This window comes from Bos javanicus, chromosome 3 (assembly GCF_032452875.1).
Source record: "Bos javanicus breed banteng chromosome 3, ARS-OSU_banteng_1.0, whole genome shotgun sequence".
Classification (NCBI taxonomy): Eukaryota; Metazoa; Chordata; class Mammalia; order Artiodactyla; family Bovidae; genus Bos; species Bos javanicus.
In genome coordinates, this window is record NC_083870.1 from 6,609,954 (window position 1) to 6,623,837 (window position 13,884).

The following is a 13,884-nucleotide window of genomic DNA, read 5'->3' on the forward strand; positions in this document are numbered from 1 at the left end:
TCTGGGAGTCTGGATGTTTTCAGCATGAGTTAGTTGTCCATTCTAGTTGCTTGGTGCCCTGCAATAAATGTTGTACCGTCCTTCACCACAACGTGGTGTCAGTAGATTGGCTTTACTGCACATAGATGGTTGGACCCGAGTTTGGTTCAGTAATTTTTGGTGATCATGAAGTGACCTCTGTCCCAAGGGAGCACTTCACATGTGACACATCAGCCCCCAGTTGGTGGCAGCTTTCTGATTCTGTCCAGAATTTTTGTCTTAGGAAATATCCTGAGTGCTGGCCACTGACTGGGCATCATTGGCCCATGGCATGTTCAGTTCTGTGGTAAAGGAAATGAGGTCCTGGTCTTGGTCTGGTCTCATCTGTAAGATATCTCTGGTAAATGGTTAAACCTTGAGTGTGGTGATACAAGGGTATATCTTCCTTCTAGTATACCACGATTGGAGATTTTCCTTTTTGGAGTGAAAGGTGTAGAACTTAGTCATTTGGGTTTGAGGAGAATGCTGTGTTAACTGGATTTTCCACTCTGGGCTGAGGACTTCCTCGGCCATCTGGTACACCCTGAGCAGTGATTGGGAAAATCTCCTGTTAAGACTGAGGCTCATCTGGACCCTAGGCTGGTACAGTAAGTAGGAACACTTCCCTGTCACATTACGGAACTGCAACCCTGAGGCCGCTGAACACAGTTTATCCAGTCCTGGTTTGTTACTGGTAAATAGTACATTCCTAGAAAGAGAAAGGTTTTTTATTTAATACTGCATGGACACAATGTTCTTTAAACTCCAAATAAAAATGGCAAACCTGGACCTCATTTCCTTCATACTTTATTGAAGTATAGTTGATTTACAATGCTGTGTTAGTTTCTAAGGTATAGCAAAGTGAGGCAATTAAATATAAATTATATAACTATATACATTCTTTTTTCTATTCTTTTCCATTATATTACCATGTATTGAATATAGTTCCCCATGCTATCTAGTAGGACCTTTTTATATATCTATTTCATACATAGTAGTTTGTATCTCTGGGTCTGGAAGATCTCCTGGAGAAGAAAATGACAACCCACTCCAGTATTCTTGCCTGAGAAGTACTATGGACTGAGCAGACTGGCAGGCTACAGTCCATGGGGTTGCAAAGAGTCAGACATCCCTGAATGAATAAACAACAGTAACAGTTTGTATTAGCTAATCCAAATCTCCTGACTTATCCTTTCCTGGCCCTTTCCCTTTGGTAACCAGAAGTTTGTCTTCTATGTCTGTGTGGCTGTTTGTTTCATAAATAAATTCATTTGTATTGAAAGAGCTAATGATTAGGGAGGCCAGGGTCCCCCGAGCAGGAGGAGGAAATAAGCTGCAAGTGCCAGACTCTTGTTTTTTTTGTTTGTTTTTTTCTCTTCTCTACACAGGATTAAAGGAGGCTCCTTTGATCCTGTGTTGCCATGAAAACAGTTGGGTTCACCTGAAACTATTTCTCAAACCTTGAGTTGCTAATGGCTCAGCAAACAATACATCTTACTCAGGAAAATGTTCTTAAGCTACGTTAATAAAGTTATGCATTAGCTTGGAAATCTGCCTTTCTTCAAGACTCATGTCAATTGTTTATGGCCAGAGTTGACTCCCCTTCTGCCAATTGTATCTCAGAATGCATGTGGTAAGAGAGGAGCCTGGTGCAGCTCTCAGTCTTGAGGGGTTTCTTTTTTTTTTTTTTTAATTTTAATTTTATTTTATTTAACTTTACAATATTGTATTGGTTTTGCCATATGTCAAAATGAATCTGCCACAGGTATACATGTGTTCCCCATCCTGAACCCTCCTCCCTCCTCCCTCCCCATACCATCCCTCCGGGTCATCCCAGTGCACCAGCCCCAAGCATCCAGTATCGTGCATCGAACCTGGACTGGCGACTCGTTTCATATATGATATTATACATATTTCAATGCCATTCTCCCAAATCATCCCACCCTCTCCCTCTCCCACAGAGTCCAAAAGACTGTTCTATACATCAGTGTCTCTTTTGCTGTCTCATATACAGGGTTATTGTTACCATCTTTCTAAATTCCACATATATGCATTAGTATACTGTATTGGTGTTTTTCTTTCTGGCTTACTTCACTCTGTATAATAGGCTCCAGTTTCATCCACCTCATTAGAACTGATTCAAATGTATTCTTTTTCATGGCTGAGTAATACTCCATTGTGTATATGTACCACAGCTTTCTTATCCATTCATCTGCTGATGGACATCTAGGTTGCTTCCATGTCCTGGCTATTATAAACAGTGCTGCGATGAACATTGGGGTACACGTGTCTCTTTCCCTTCTGGTTTCCTCAGTGTGTATGCCCAGCAGTGGGATTGCTGGGTCATAAGGCAGTTTTATTTCCAGTTTTCTAAGGAATCTCCACACTGTTCTCCATAGTGGCTGTACTAGTTTGCATTCCCACCAACAGTGTAAGAGGGTTCCCTTTTCTCCACACCCTCTCCAACATTTATTGCCTGTAGACTTTTGGATTGCAGCCATTCTGACTGGTGTGAAATGGTACCTCATAGTGGTTTTGATTTGCATTTCTCTGATAATGAGTGATGTTGAGCATCTTTTCATGTGTTTGTTAGCCATCTGTATATCTTCTTTGGAGAAATGTCTGTTTAGTTCTTTGGCCCATTTTTTGATTGGGTCCTTTATTTTTCTGGAATTGAGCTGTAGGAGTTGCTTGTATATTTTTGAGATTAGTTGTTTGTCTGTTGCTTCATTTTGCTATTATTTTCTCCTATTCTGAAGGCTGTCTTTTCACCTTGCTTATAGTTTCCTTTGTTGTGCAGAAGCTTTTAAGTTTAATTAGGTCCCATTTGTTTATTTTTGCTTTTATTTCCAATATTCTGGGAGGTGGGTCATAGAGGATCCTGCTGTGATGTATGTCGGAGAGTGTTTTGCCTATGTTATCCTCTAGGAGTTTTATAGTTTCTGGTCTTACATTTAGATCTTTAATCCATTTTGAGTTTATTTTTGTGTATGGTGTTAGAAAGTGTTCTAGTTTCATTCTTTTACAAGTGGTTGACCAGTTTTCCCAGCACCACTTGTTAAAGAGATTGTCTCTTTTGTATATTCTTGCCTCCTTTGTCAAAGATAAGGTGTCCATATGGGCGTGGATTTATCTCTGGGCTTTCTATTTTGTTCCATTGATCTATATTTCTGCCTTTGTGCCAGTACCATACTGTCTTGATGACTGTGGCTTTGTAGTAGAGCCTGAAGTCAGGCAGGTTGATTCCTCCAGTTCCATTCTTCTTTCTCAAGATAGCTTTGGCTATTCGAGGTTTTTTGTGTTTCCATACAAATTGTGAAATTATTTGTTCTAGCTCTGTGAAGAATACCGTTGGTAGCTTGATAGGAATTGTATTGAATCTATAAATTGCTTTGGGTAGTATACTCATTTTCACTATATTGATTCTTCCAATCCATGAACATGGTATATTTCTCCATCTATTAGTGTCCTCTTTGATTTCTTTCACCAGTGTTTTATAGTTTTATATATATAGGTCTTTAGTTTCTTTAGGTAGATATATTCCTAAGTATTTTATTCTTTTCGTTGCAATGGTGAATGGAATTGTTTCCTTAATTTCTCTTTCTATTTTCTCATTATTAGTGTATAGGAATGCAAGAGATTTCTGTGTGTTGATTTTATATCCTGCAACTTTACTATATTCATTGGTTAGTTTTGAGGGGTTTCTTTTATCTATGATTAGCAGCTTGCTATGGAGAAGGCAATGGCACTCCACTCCAGTATTCTTGCCTGGAGAATCCCATGGACGGAGGAGCCTGGTAGGCTGCAGTCCATGGGGTCGCTACTAGTCAGACATGACAGAGCGACTTCACTTTCAGTTTTCACTTTCACGCTTTGGAGAAGGAAATGGCAACCCACTCCAGTGTTCTTGCCTAGAGAATCCCAGGGATGGGGGAGCCTGGTGGGCTGCCGTCTATGGGGTCGCAGAGTCAGACACGACTGAAGTGACTTAGCAGCAGCAGCAGCTTGCTAACAAGTATATAATGCTTTACTAAAAACTAGCAAGGGGGCACTCTTTCTGTCCCCTTCTGATGTCTATGTCAGAAGATTTCTCTATCCCTTTACACTTTAGTAAAAGTTTGCTACACAAAAGTTTTATGTGTAGCATACTACTACTCAAGTCTGAGTGATCAAGCATTATCTCTGGTCCCAATCAAAATCCTCTCCTCTGGAGGCCAAGAGTCCCAGATCCATTCACAGCTCATGGCAGTAACCTTTCAGTATCATATTTTATATTGCACATATAAGTGATATTATATGATATTTGTCTTTTTCTGACTTATATGATAATCTCTAGGTCCATATGCTGCTGCTGCTGCTGCTGCTAAGTCGCTTCAGTCGTGTCCAACTCTGTGCGACCCCATAGACAGCAGCCCACCAGGCTCCTCCGTCCCTGGGATTCTCCAGGCAAGAACACTGGAGTGGGTTGCCATTTCCTTCTCCAAAGCGTGAAAGTGAAAACTGAAAGTGAAGTCGGTCAGTCGTGTCCGACTTGTAGCGACCCCATGGACTGCAGCCCACCAGGCTCCTCCATCCATGGGATTTTCCAGGCAAGAGTACTGGAGTGGGGTGCCATTGCCTTCTCCACTAGGTGCATATATGTTACTGCAAATGTCATTACTTCATTCTTGTTTTAATGCGTGAATAGTATGCCATGTGTGTATATGTCTGTATGTATATTTGTGTGTATACTGTACCTTTATCCATTCATTTAACAATGGACATTTAGGTGGTTTCCATATCCTGGCTATTGTAAATAGTACTGCAGTGAACATTGGGGTACATGTATCTTTTTGAATGAGATTTTTTTGTCTTTTCCGGATACATACCCAGGCATGGGTTTGCTGAATCATATGCTAATTCTATCGTTAGCTCTTTAAGGGACCTCCATATTGTTTTCCATAGTGGCTGCCAATTTATTGATAAATTTACCAATTTATTGATAAATTTTCACCAACAGTGTAGGAGGGTTCCCTTTTCTTCATACCCTCCACAGCAATTATAATTTGTAGACTTTTAATGATGGCCATTCTGACTAGGGCTTCCCTGGTAGCTCAGCTGGTAAAGAATTTGCCTGTAATGCAGGGGACCTGGTTTGATCCCTAGGTTGGGAAGATCCCCTGGAGGAGGGCATGGCAACCCACTCCAGTGTTCTTGCCTGGAGAATCCCCATGGAGAGAAGAGCCTGGTGGGCTATAGTCCATGGGGTCGCAGAGTCGGACATGACTAACTAAGCACACATTCTGACTAGTGGGAATTGGTACATCATTGTAGTTTTTATTTTCATTTCTATAATAATTACCAATGTTGATCATCTTTTCACGTGCCTATTCTTCCCTAGTGGTTCAGTGGTAAAGAACCTGCCTGCCAATACAAGAGATGAAGGTTTGATCCCTGGGTCTGGAAGATCCCCTGGAGAAGGAAATTGCAACCCACTCCAGTATTCTTGCCTGGAAAATCCCATGGATAGAGGAACCTGGCAGGCTACAGTCCATGGGGTCACAAGGAGTTGGACAGGACTGAGCAACTAAACAACAAATTCATCATCTGTATGTTTTCTTTGGAGAAATATCTACTTAGGTCTTCTTCCCTTTTTTTTTTTTTTAATTAGGTTGTTTGCTTTTTCTTGTTGTAACTGAGTTGTCTGAGCTTTTTATATTTTGGAAATTAAGCCCTTGTCAGATGCATCATTTACAAATATTTTCTTACGGTTTCCTTTTCTGTGCAAAAGTTTATGTCTTACAAGTCCCATGTGTCAATTTTTGCTTTCCACTACTTTGGGAGATGAGCTGAAGAAAATAACTGCTACGATTTATGTCAGAAACTGTTTTGTCTACATTCTCTTCTAGGAGTTTTATAGTGTTATGATATCTTACACACACAGTGTCCACAGGGCAGTAAGTGAGTTTCATTCATTAATATGTAGAAATTTGTCATTTAGTTGCAAATATTTTCTAATTTTCAATATTCCCTGACCAAGGAGTTTAAAAGTGGTAAAAGAGGTTTGTTAGGTTTTTTTTTCCCTTTGTTTTGGTTACCTTCTTGTAAATGATCTATGGCCATCGTTTGAATAATACACATTCTTTAATACTTGTTGAGACTTACTTTGAGGTATAGTTTTCTATAAGTTCATGAATTGTTATATATGAATTTGAATATATGTGGTTATCCAACTAGTGAGTTATAGATACATATTCATCAGATCAAGCTTATTAACTCTTCTTATCCTCCATATACTTACTATTTTTTGCATGATTAATAAAGCAATAAGTGATATCTATTAAAATTATCTATTAAACTTGTGGAATTTATCAATTTCTCCATGAAATTTATAATTCTGTAAACTGCTTTTTATATTTTAAGCATTAAATATACACATTAAATAATACCCTCACAGTGTTTTAACCTTGTCATTTAGTCCTTAAAAATGTTTTTGTATTTTATCTGGTATTAACATAACTAAACAAGCTTATTAACTTTTATTAATATTTGCCAAGCATATATTTTCTCATCCTTTTACTTTTGACCTTTACATAAATCATCATGTTATAGTAGTTGGCCATGTTAAAAAAATATTTAACCAGCTCTAGTAATTGCTTATTTAACTAGCTTATTTATTCCATTTGTATTAATCTTGATCTATCTGAACATATGCATTTTTTTAATATTCTTTTTTTTTTTAAGTTGAGGTTATAGATGTATAGTATTGTTTCTGGTGCACAACATAGTGATTCATAACCTTTAGAGGTTTTATTTTATAGCTTTTATTTATAGCTATTATTAAATATTGTGATATTGTCCTGTACCTTATTTTATACATAGTAAATTGACTCTCTTAATCCCCTGACCCTACCATTGTTTCTCCTGATTGGTAACCTCTAGCTTGTTCTCTATCTGTGAGCCTCTTTGAGTATAGTCACTATTTATTTTGAGTCCACATAATAGTGATATCATATAGTATTTGTCTTTATGACTTAGCAAAATACCCTCAGAGTCCATCCATGTTGTTACAGAGACAGAATTTCATTTTTTGAAGACAATAGTATTCCGTTGTGTATATAACCACATCTTCTTTATCCATTCATCTATTGATGGACACTTAGGTTACTTCAGTATTTTGGCAGCTGTAAATAATGCAGCTATGAACATGAGGGGTGAATGTATCTTTTTGAATTAGTGTTATGGGTTTATTTTTTAGATATTTACTAAGGAATAGAAATCCTGTATCATTAGATTTTTGAGAGCATTTGAGAATATATTAAACCTAATTTGGGGATTTTCATTCATCTATTTTTTCTTAGTACCATAATCAGCTTCTTCCCCTTTCTAATTTATTATATTTTTGGATGGCTTGGGTATTCTTTTTTCTTTATACCTCTGTTGCTATGGAAATTGTATATTTTATTTCTCTACAGTAACATTACCATTAAAAATGCAGTAAGTACATCAGATAGTTAATGTCTAAAGGGACTATGATTTGTTTTCCATTTTAGGGAAATTGGATGAAATGACTCAAAATATGTAGAACTAACCTACTGACATATCATAAATGACTTGAAATCAGGATTTAGTTCATGTTTAAAATCCCCTTTTGGGTACTTAATGTGGAACAGAATTAAATAATAGGTCATATTGATAGCACATACATTATGATGTGTGCACACATATATTAGGATATAACCTCGCAATTCTGCAAGGTAAGCATCACTATTTCTTAAAATTAAATTGAGGTATAAATTGAAGCAACTTACCCAAAGTCATGAGTTTGACTCAATGTCTGCCTAGTCCCAGAGCCATGCTCCTCCCTCCAAACCCTCCCACTTAGCCTGATGTTGCTCCAGTGTGATGACTCAACAATTTAGAAAACAGAGTAGGAAAAGTGGCCACGATGGCACAATAGAAAAGACCCTGAGCTTACCTCCTCTCATGAGCACACCAAAATTACAACTATCAGCAGAACAACCATCAGTGACAAAGATAGGACCTACCAGAAAAGGTCTTCTGCAATTAAAGACACAGAGAAGGAATCTCAATGAGAAAGGTAGGAGAGGTGGATTTACAATATATTGAAATCACATGTGACACCTGGGTGGATGACCCACAAGTTGGAGGATTATATTGCAGAGGTTCTCCCACAGGAGTAAGAGTTCTGAGACCCATGTCAGGCTCTCCAGCCCAGGATTCTGGCACTGGGAAGATGAGCTCCCAGAGCATTTGGCTTTGTAGGCCACCAGGGTTTAACTGCAGAAGCCCCATGGGACTGGGGGAAATACACTCATCACTTGTAGAGGGCACACACAAAATCCAGTGTACACTGGGGCCTAGGACAAAAGCAGTCACTTAATAGGAGCCCGAGCCAGACTTGCCTGCTGGTCTTGGAGAGTTCTGGTGAGGCAGGGGGCAGCTGCAGTTCACCCTAGGAAAAGACACTGGTGGAAGCCATACTGAGGACCATGCAGCCACATTAACAATCCTGGCATCTTGGACCATTAATGCCAAGAGCTGGCCCCCATCCAACAGCCTGTAGATTCCAATGCTTGGACACCTCAGACAAAAGAACTAAATGGCAGGGACACAGTCCCACCCATTAGGAGACAGGCTGTGTAAAGGCTAAAGAATCCACAGCAAAAATCAGGTGTAAATATATATCAAAAATGGTAATCATGAGGGAAGGAGAATACAAATGCAAGGTATTTAAAATGCCTTTGAAATTAACATATCAGCAACTTAAACAATCATATAGAGAGAAACTGCTAACTAAAACCTCCTCATAACTAGAAACCTAAAATCTATAATACATATACAAGTCAAAAAAACGAATCTAAACATAATACAAACACAAAAGGAAAAAAGATCTACAAAAACAAACCCAAACCAATGAACAAAATGGAAATAAGAACACTGATATTGATAATCACCTTAAATGTAAATAGACTAAAATGTTCCAACCAAAAAACACAAACTGGCTGAATGCATATAAAACCAAGATCTGTAGATATACTGCATACAAAAGACTCACTTCAAATCTAGAGACTCAAAGTGATGGGATGGGAAAAGCTATTCCATGCAAATGTAAATCAAAGGAAAGCTGGAGTAGCAATACTCATATCAGACAAAACAGATTTTAACATGAAGATTGTTATAAGAGACATAGATGGACATTACATAATCATCAAGGGATCAATCCAAGAAGACATAACAATTATAAATATATATGCACCATATTAGCATATTCAAAAGCAGAGACATTACTTTGCCAACAAAGGTCCGTCTAGTCAAGGCTATGGTTTTTCCAGTAGTCATGTATGGATGTGAGAGTTGGACTGTGAAGAAGGCTGAGCACCGAAGAAGTGATGCTTTTGAACTGTGGTGTTGGAGAAGACTCTTGAGAGTCCCTTGGACTGCAAGGAGATCCAATCAGTCCATTCTGAAGGAGATCAGTCCTGGGTGTGCTTTGGAAGGAATGATGTTAAGGCTGAAACTCTAGTACTTTGGCCACCTCATGCAAAGTGTTGACTCATTGGAAAAGACTCTGATGCTGGGAGGGATTGGGGGCAGGAGGAGAAGGGTATGACAGAGGATGAGATGGCTGGATGGCATCATCAACTCGATGGACGTGAGTTTGAGTGAACTCCGGAAGTTGGTGGTGGACAGGGAGGCCTGGCATGCTGCGATTCATGGGGTCACAAAGAGTCGGACACGACTGAGCGACTGAACTGAACTGATGCACCATACACACACACACATACACACACACATACACACACTCCCTCACATAAGAAAGTGAAAATCACTCAGTTGTGTCTGACTCTTGCAACCCCATGAACTATACAGTCCATGGAATTCTCCAGGCCAGAATAGTGGAGTGGGTAGCCTTTCCCTTCTCCAGGGGATCTTTCCAACCCAGGGATAGAACCTAGGTCTCCTGCATTATAGGCGAATTCTGTAAAAAATATATATATTTACATATAGGTTTATTTTTATTTATATATATACACACATATATATATGTGTGTATATATATATAGGTCCTTCTAGGACTCTCTAATGTGAATATTAATGCACTTGATGTTGTTCCAGAAGGCTCTTAAACTGTTCTCATTTCTTTTCATTCTTTTTCTGTTCAGTGGTAATGCACCTTAATATATAAAGCAAATATTATATATGAAAAGAGAAATTTACAGTAAGACAAAATAGGGGCCTTTAACATGTCACTTGCATCAATAGACCATCCAGACAGAAAATCAATAAAGAAATATAGGCCTTAAATGATACATTAGGCCAAAGAACTTAATTGATATTTATAGAGCATTCCAACAGAAAGCAGCTGAATACACTTTCTTTTCAAGTGCACATGGCACTTTCTCCAGCATAGATCACACTAGGCCATAAAGCAATCCTTGGTAAATTTTAAAACAATTGAAATATCAAGCATTTTTTCTAACCACAGCACTATGATGCTAGAAATGAACAACAAGAGGAAAAAAAAAACCTACAAAAAAACCCAGACCACATGGTGGCTTAACAATGTGCTACCAAACAACCAATAGGTCACTGAAGAAATCAAACAGGAAATCAAAAATACTTAGAGATAAATGAAAATAGTACAACCCAAAACCTATGGCATGCAGCAAAAGAAGTTTTAGGAGGAAGTTTACAGTGAGATAATCTTGCCTCAAGAAATAAGAAAAATCTCAAACAACCTAATCTTACACCTAAAGCAACTAGAGAAAGAATAATAAGTAAAACCCAAAGTAAGTAGAAGGAAAAAAATCATAAAGATCAGAGCAGAAATATATGAAATAGAGACTAAAAAGCAATAGTTAACAACGAGTGAAACTAAAAGCTGGTTCTTTGAAAAGGTAAAACTGATAAACTGTTATCCAGAGTCATCAAGAGAAAAAGAGAAGGCCCAAATCAATAAAATTGGAATTAAAAAGGAGACATTACAATCAACAACACAGAATACAAATGGCCATAAGAGCTTACTATAAGCAACTATATGCCAATAAATGTACAGCCTAGAAGAAATGGACAGTCTTCAAAAGGTACACTCTCCCAAGACTCAACCAGGAAGAAATAGAAAATATGAAGAGATTAACTACCGGTAATGAAACTGAATCAGTAATTAAACTCCCAACAAACAAAAGCCTAAGACCAGACAGTGTCACAAGTGAATTCTTCCAGTTATTTAGAGAAGAGGTTAGCTCCTGTCCCTCTGAAATTATTCCAGAAAATTGCAGGGAAACACTTCCAAACTCATTCTATGAGGCCACCATCACCCTGATGACAAGACCAGATAAAAATATCACAAAACAGAAAATCACAGACCAATATCACTGAAGAACATAAATGTAAAAATCCTAAACAAAATATAAACGAACTCAATTCAACAACACATTAAAAGGATCATATACCACACTCAACTGGGATTTATCCCAGGGATGCAAGGATTTTTCAATATCTGTAAGTCAATCAACATTATTAATATGATATACCATATTAATAAACTGAATAAAAACCATATAATTATCTCAATGGATGTATAAAAAGTTTTTGACAAAATGAAACATCCACTTTGAATAAGAAATCTCCAGGAAGTGAGCATAAAAGAAACATACTTCAACATAGTAAAGGCCATATATGACAAACCCATGGCTAACTAATGTTCAAAAGTGAATGCATTCCCTCTAAAATCAGGAATAAGACAAGTATGCTGACTCTCACCACTTTTATTCAAAATAGCTTTGGAAGTATTTGCCAATGACATGATACCACACATAGAAAATCCTAAAGATGCTGTGAGAGAACTTCTACAACTCAATACAAACAATGTTAAAGTTGCAGGATACAAAGTTAATACACAGAAATCTGTTGCGTTGGTGTACACTACCAATGAATTATCAGAAACAGTAATTAAGGGAAAAAATCCCATTTACCATTGTATCAAAAGAATAAAATGCCTGGGAATAATCCTACCCCAAGGGGCAAAAAACCTGTACTTCAAAAACTCTAAGATGCTAATGAAAGAAATTGAGAGAGATGGAAAGATATACCATGTTCTTGGAATCAATATTGTTAAAATGACCATACCTCTCAAGGCAATCTACAGATTCAATGCAACATCCATCAAATTATCAACAGTGTTTTCATAGAACAACAACAAAAAAAATTTAATTTGTGTGGAAACACTAAAGGCCTGACTAGTCAAAACAAGTTTAAGAAAGAAGAGCAGAGCTGGGTAAATCATGTTTCCTGACCTCAAACTAAACTTCAAAGCTACAGTCATCAAAACAGTATGTTACTGGCACAAAAGCAGACATTTAGCTCAAGGAAGAGGATAGAAAGCCCAGAAATAAGCCCACATGCTTATGGTCAATTAATCTATGACAAAGGAGGATAGACTATATAATGGAGAAAAGACAGTTTCTTCAATAACTATTGCTGTAAAACCTGGACAGCTATATGTAAAATAATGAAATTATAATGCCCTATACAAAAAAAAAAGTCTCAAATGGATTAAAGACCTAAATGTAAGACTGGATACTATAAAACTCCCAGAGGAAAGCATAGGCAGAACACAGCAACATTTTTTTTTTTTTTGATCCATCTCCTGAAAGTGTTAGTAGCTCAGTCATGGCTGATTCTTTGAGATCCCATTGACTGTGGTGGCTCAGCTGGTAAAGAATCCACCTGTAATGCGGGAGACCTGGGTTCGATCCCTGGGTTGGGAGGATCCCCTGGAGAAGGGAAAGGCTACCCATTCCAGTATTCTGGCCTGGAGAATTCCACATCAATGGGGTCGCAAAGCGTCAGACATGACTGAGTGAATTTCACTTTCACTTTTGACTGTAGTCCTCCAGGCTCTTAAGTTCATGGAGTTCTCCAGGCCAGAGTACTGGAGTGGGTAGCCATTTAATACTCCAGGAAATCTACCTGACCCAGGGATTGAACCCAGGTCTCCTGCACACTGTAGACAGATTCTTTACCATCTGAGTCATGAGGGAAGCCCTAAAGTAAAGGAAATAAATCAATGCAAAAATAAAGTTTGGCCTAATTAAACTTAAAACCTAAAAGCTTAAAAGCAAAGGAAACCATGAACCACCCTATAGAAAATATTTAAAAATCGTGATTGACAAGGGGTTAATTTCCAATATATACAAATAGCTTATACAGTTCAATAGTAAAACAAAATCAAACACCCCAATCAAAAAATGGACAGAAAACCCAAATAGGCATTTCTCCAAAGAAGACATATTGATGGCCAAAATAAATATGAAAAAAAAAAAAAACTCAACATGGCTACTTATTCAGTTCAGTTCAGTTGCTCAGTCGTGTCCGACTCTTTGCCACCCCATGAATCGCAGCATGCCAGGCCTCCCTGTCCATCACCAACTCCCGGAGTTCACTCAGACTCACATCCATTGAGTCAGTGATGCCATCCAGCCATCTCATCCTCTGTCGTCCCCTTCTCCTCCTGCTCCCAATTCCTCCCAGCATCAGAGTCTTTTCCAGTGAGTCAACTCTTCGCATGAGGTGGCCAAAGTATTGGAGTTTCAGCTTTAGCATCATTCCTTCCAAAGAAATCCCAGGGCTGATCTCCTTCAGAATGGACTGGTTGGATCTCCTTGCAGTCCAAGGGACTCTCAAGAGTCTTCTCCAACACCACAGTTCAAAAGCATCCATTCTTCGGCGCTCAGCCTTCTTCACAGTCCAACTCTCACATCCATACACGACCACAGGAAAAACCATAGCCTTGACTAGACGGACCTTTGTTGGCAAATCAAAACTACACTGAAGTATAACCTCACAGCAGTCAGAGTGGCC